This window comes from Arachis hypogaea, chromosome 16, assembly GCF_003086295.3.
Source record: "Arachis hypogaea cultivar Tifrunner chromosome 16, arahy.Tifrunner.gnm2.J5K5, whole genome shotgun sequence".
Taxonomy (NCBI): Eukaryota; Viridiplantae; Streptophyta; class Magnoliopsida; order Fabales; family Fabaceae; genus Arachis; species Arachis hypogaea.
In genome coordinates this window covers 86,822,198-86,828,650 of record NC_092051.1, presented here as the reverse complement: position 1 = coordinate 86,828,650, position 6,453 = coordinate 86,822,198, and positions in this window count along the sequence as shown.

Genomic DNA, 6,453 nt, shown 5'->3' with positions numbered 1-6,453 from the left:
CTGCCTAATGCGTGGCCTCCTTGGTGCGTTCAATTCCTTGCCCAGCGCTTTCCTCATTGGCGCTCTCTATTTGAGTGCTACATTTGCTTCTTTGAGCATAGCACCATTTGGTGCGCTTATTTCCTCACTAGCGTTCACTTAGTGACCGCTGTGTTACCATTTTGAGCGCCACCTACGCTGTACGGATAGCATAAGTCCTTTGCTCCAAGCTGAAATTCATGAGAAAGTTAAGAAAGTGAACGTGGCACTCACTTCCAAAGTGAATGCTAGCTGTTTGTGTTTCCTAAGCGTGGCGTTCTCTATTTGAACGTAACGCTTCCCTGATTGCTTCCCCATTTTCTTCATTTCTTCACCTACAAGCAACCAAACAACCAATCAAAGTCTCACCAAAATTCACAAAGTCTTTGCATCATTCATGAAATTAATTAATTCTAACATAAAACCTATGATTTTGTGTAAAATAAATGGTGTTTGATTGATTCAAAATAATCATGAAAATTCACTCCAATCACTTACTTATTGTGCAAGAAAGTGCATAAAACCTAATGAAACATATGAAAAATACTTGTAAAACTAGCATAAGATGACTTGTCATCACAACACCAAACTTAAATCTTGCTTGTCCCCAAGAAAGCACTAAACATGAGAAGAAATGAGATAAAACAGAGAATAATGTATGTCCTTATTTAGCAAGTAATCAAATTTGGTTCATGGGTTTTATGCAGACAAAATGTAGCTCAATTATTCTTAGCTGTTAGCTATAAAATGAGCTCAGTGTCAAGTGTTGCAGTAGCCTTTTGGCTCAATTTTTCTCAACACCTCTTCACTACAGACACTTGGTTCACAATTCTTCTTAGGAACATTGATGCACAGGACCTCCTTAGGTCACTAAATGCTTTGTAACTAGGTTGCTCTTGATAATGGACTTTTGGTTGGTAATCCCGGATTAGTTAATTCAAGTTACCAAGTTTTAAAAGACTCCTCAGAACCTAATTGTCCAAGCATATCCTAGTACAAGAAGCACCACAGGCATATGTCCTAAGGTCCAAGCTATTGTTGTCCAGCCTTATTATTTGTTTCTTTCATTCTTGTTGCCAGTCCTTGGCTTTACTTTTCTTTTTCTTTCTTACTTTTTTTCATTTTCCAGGGATGTTCGTTAATAAAAGGTTTTATAACAGCCACTTAGTTCTCACTACAAAAGACATTCTGTTCTGCAGCTTTTATTATTGAGCTTATCATCTAGTCAAGCAATTACCACCACTGAACTTTATTCTAATTCCTACTACATTGGACAATCACTTTCTATTTCAAACATTTTCTCTTATTGATGCAAAAGGGAAACAAGATATGAATTTAAGCAGATGAAGATAAAGACAAGCATTTAAACTAGTGCAATTTTCAGACATCAAAATTTGCACTATTTGAACTAAACATCAAGGTAAACAGCAGCTTCTTATTCAGAACATTTCAAAGCAGAGTGAATTTTATGACAATACAACCTCTCAGGAGTGTATTGCAGCTTTCTTTTTGTCATCATCATCTTTTACTTTTGCATTTCCCTTGGTGATGATTCTTTTAAGAGGCTGGGTGTCTTTTCTGCACAATTATTGAAAGTTGCTTCTTTTTCCAAGCACTTAGGCAGATGGTTAGCATGCATGAATTATTGTAGGTTCTTGAACTTACTTTGGTGAGGGAACACCAAACTTAGTCCTTTGCTACTGTCTATGATGCATCAGTTACATGAAACCTTGTGCTTTTGCTAAAAGTAATAAAACTAAAAACTAGAAAACAGACAATGGTTTAGTGGTTTCCCTGATTGCTTGGAGCTAGTAGCCATTTATGCAGAGGGTTGAAATGTGTTTTTAAATGAGATTTTTAGTGGAACACCAAACTTAGCATCCTTCATTCACCCTTAAATTATTTTGGTGTGCAACACTAAACTTAGCTCCTTGCAATACAGATAAATCTACTTAACCCTTTTATTGAAATAGTTAAGAAAAAAAATCTACCTCTGCTTGGGTTGCCTCCTAACAAGCACTTCTTTATCGTCATTAGCTTGACGTTCTTCATCCTTGTTTATCCCAACTCATGAATGCTCTCTTCTTTGTCCCAATGGCCTCCCAAGTAATACTTTTTCCTGTGACCATTTGCTGTGAAATTGTTCTTTGTTGCTTCATCTAGCAGTTCAAGGCTTCCATAAGGAAGAACCTTTGTCACCAAGTAGGGACCAGTCCATTTAGACTTGAGTTTACCAGGGGAAACTTTAAACCTGGAGTTATACAAGAGTACTTGCTGTTCTGTTTTGAACTCCTTCTTTGAGATCCTTTTGTCATGCCATCTCTTAGCTTTTTTCTTGTATATCTTAGCATTTTCACAGGCTTCCAGTCTAAACTCATCCAACTCATTTAGTTGCAGTAGCCTCTTCTCTCCTGCTACTTGAGAATCAAGGTTGAGGAGTTTAGTAGCCCAGAAAGCTTTATGCTCAAGCTCTACAGGGAGATGACAAGAATTGCCATATAATAATTGAAAAGGAGACTTTCCAATAGGAGTTTTGAAGGCTGTTCTATATGCCCAGAGAGCATCTTCTAATTTTCTGGCCCAATCCTTTCTTGTGTTCCCCATTGTCTTCTCCAAAATTCTCTTCAACTCCCTATTTGCAAGCTCTGCTTGGCCATTGGTCTGTGGGTGATATGGTGTGGCTACTTTATGCATCACCCCATATTTGTGAAGTAATTTCTCCATCTGTTTGTTGCAAAAATGACTACCACCATTACTGACAAGACCCTTAGGCACTCCATATCTAGTAAAAATGTGCCTCTTAAGGAATTGAAGGACAATTTGTGCATCACATGTGGTTGTTGCTATGGCTTCTACCCACTTTGAGACATACTCTACTGCTACAAGTATGTTTTTGACGGAATATGAAGGTGGAAAAGGGCCCATAAAATCTATGCCCCAAAGATCAAAGAGTTCTACCTCCAAGATGTAGTTCTGAGGCATCTCATTCCTTCTTGTTAATCCTCCAGCTCTTTGGCACTCATTGCATTGATGAACAAACTCTCTAGCATCCTTGAATATGGTTGGCCAATAAAATCCGCTTTAAAGTACTTTGGCTGCTGTTCTTTCTGGCAAAAAATGTGCACCATAAGCTGAGCCGTGACAGTGCCACAATATGTCTCTCATCTCCTTTTCAGGGATACATCTTCTAATCATCCCATCTGGACACCTCTTGAACAAGAATGGTTTGTCCTACAAGAATTTCTTGGCTTCATTACATAGCTTCTTTACTTGTTGTTTGGTAAACTCTTGAGGAATATTCCTTCCCACCTTATAGTTTGCAATGTCAGCAAATCAAGGTGCCTGCTGGATTTGAAGAAGGTATTCATCTGGGAATTTTTCATTCACTGGTTGTGGTGTATCTTGGTTAGCTTCTTGTGATAGCCTTGACAAATGGTCTGGCACTTGGTTCTCATTCCCTTTCCTGTCTCTCACTTCAATGTCAAATTCTTGTAGCAGCAACACCCACCTAATAAGCCTTGGCTTTGAATCCTGTTTAGACATGAGATACTTGAGAGAAGCATGATCAGTATATACTATAACCTTTGAACCAATCAAGTATTGTCTAAATTTATCAAATGCATATACAATTGCCAAGAGCTCCTTCTCAGTGGTGGTATAATTTTTCTGTGCTTCATTTAACACCTTGCTGGCATAGTATATAACATGATGCAGCTTGTCTTTCTTTTGCCCCAATACAGCACCAATTGCAAAGTCACTTGCATCACATATAAGTTCAAAAGGCAATTCCCAATCTGGGGTGTGATGATTGGTGCTGTAGTGAGTTTTCTTTTTAAAGTCTCAAAGGCATGCTTGCAATTATCATCAAAGGTGAAAGGATTATCAATTACTAGCAAATTGCTTAGTGGTTTTGATATTTTTGAAAAATCTTTGATGAATCTCCTGTAAAAATTAGCATGTCCAAGAAAACTTCTTACTGCTTTCACATTAACAGGTACAGGAAGTTTTTCTATGATCTCTATTTTAGCCTTATCAACTTCTATACCTTTGCTTGAAACTTTATGCCCAAGAACTATCCCTTCAGGAACCATGAAATGTCATTTATCCCAATTCAATGCTAGATTAGTTTCTTGGCATCTTTTCAAGACAAGAGTTAAATGATGAAAGGAGGTATCAAATAAATTGCCAAAGACAGAAAAATCATCCATGAAGACTTCTAAAAATTTTTCCACCATGTCTGAAAATATAGAAAACATACACCTTTGAAAAGTTGTAGGGGCATTGCATAGCCCAAAGGGCATCCTTCTGTAAGCAAAGACTCCAAAAGGACAGGTGAAGGAAGTCTTTTCTTGATCCTTGGGATCCACCACTATTTGATTGTATCCAGAGTACCCGTCCAGGAAGCAATAATATGCATGGCCAGCCAATCTTTCCAGCATCTGGTCGATGAATGGGAGAGGAAAGTGATCTTTTCTTGTAGCATCATTCAGTCTTCTATAATCGATGCACATTCTCAACCCAGTCATGGTCCTTATGGGAATGAGTTCATTCATCTCATTGAAGATGACAGTCATGCCACCTTTCTTTGGCACTACTTGTACTGGACTCACCCAAGAGCTATCAGAAATTGGGTATATGATTCCAGCATTCCATAGCTTCATCACTTCTTTTTGAACCCCCTCCTTCATGGTTGGGTTAAGCCTTCTTTGGGGTTGAACTACAGGCCTTGAATATTCTTCCAACAGAATTTTGTGCATACAGATGGCAGGGCTTATGCCCTTGATATCATCAATCGTCCAACCCAAGGCTGTCTTGTGAGCTTTCACTTCAATCAGCTTTATTTCTTCTTCTATGTTTAAGAAAGAATTTATGATCACTAGCAGGGCCTCTGCTTCTCCAAGAAAAACATACTTGAGATGAGGGGGAAGAGGCTTTAATTCTTGTTTTGGCCTCTCCTCTGTCTTGCCTTCGGAGGAAATTTCTGCTACTTCCTCTTCTGTGAAGTCTTGTTCCTCTCCTGTTTCCTCTTCTTGTTCCTCCTAGTTGTTATCTTCCAGTAGCTCCTCCTCCACTTCTTCTATCATTTCCACTCTCATGTACTTTTCCTTCTCATGAGGATACTGCATGGCCTTGAAGACATTGATGATCATTTTTTCATCATGCACCCTGAGGGTCATCTCACCTTTCTCCACATCAATGATGGCTCTTGCTGTTGCTAAGAAAGGTCGTCCCAATATGATTGAACTGTGTCCGTCTTCTTCCATGTCCAAGATAACAAAGTCAGCAGAGAAAATAAATTCTCCAATCTTCACCAATAAATTTTCTACAACTCCATTCGGTATCTTGAGTGATCTGTCAGCCATTTGAAGTGACATCCTGGTGGCTTGACTTCCTCTATTGCAAGCTTCTTCATTAGTGAGAGGGGCATTAAATTGATGTTGGCTCCTAAGTCACAGAGAGCTTTTTCCAAGGTCATGTTACCTATGGTGCAAGATATGATGAAACTCCCAGGATCTTTAAGCTTTGGTGGGAGCCCTTTTTGAATTACTGCACTACATTCCTGGGTTAAGATCACTGTCTCCTTCTCATTCCAGCTTCTTTTCTTATTGATGAGCTCTTTGAAGAATTTTTCATATAGAGGCATTTGTTCTAGAGCTTTAGGAAGTGGAATGTTGATCTCCAGCTTCTTAAAAACTTCTAAGAACTTGGGGAATTATTGATCCTTCATTTTTGCAATCTTTGAGGGTATGGCAGAGGAGGAGTGTAAGGCTTCACCTCTTTCCTCTGTTCTTGTGAGTGTTCCTCAATAGCTTGCTTCCCCTTCTTTGAAGCTTGAGTTTCTTCATTCTTCTCTCTGAGCTCTTCCTAGTTCTTTTCTTCAATTGTCACTTGCTCTTTACTGTTGGCCTTATCATCCTCAGTTGGCTTCTTGGTGGCTTCTTTATTACTCTCCAATGTCCTTCCACTCCTCAGTTGAATTGCTTTACATTCTTCTTTGGGATTGGGAACGGAGTCACTTGGTAATGCATTGGGTGCTCTTTCAATTGCTGTCTACTTGGACAATTGGCCAATTTGCCTCTCTAGATTCCGCAGTGAAGCTTCATGGTTCTTATGGGCCAATTCTTGATGCTTGATCATCTTTTCCATCATTATCTCCAAGTTGGAGATCCTTTGAGATTCTTGGGGTGGTTGTGGTTGATTATGGGATGTTGAGGGTGGATGATAGTTATTTTGGTTAGTAGATGGGTTGTTGGGTGGATAGTAGTTGGGTTGGAGTTGATTGTTTTGTTGTTTTTTGTATTGGTTTTGGTTAGTGTTTTGAGGATTCTAGTGGTTTGTGTTTCTGGAATTATTTTGGTTTGAGTTTCTCTGCCAAGACTGCTAGTTTTGTTCTATCCCCATTTCAGATTGGGGTGGTTTCTCCAAGATGAGTTG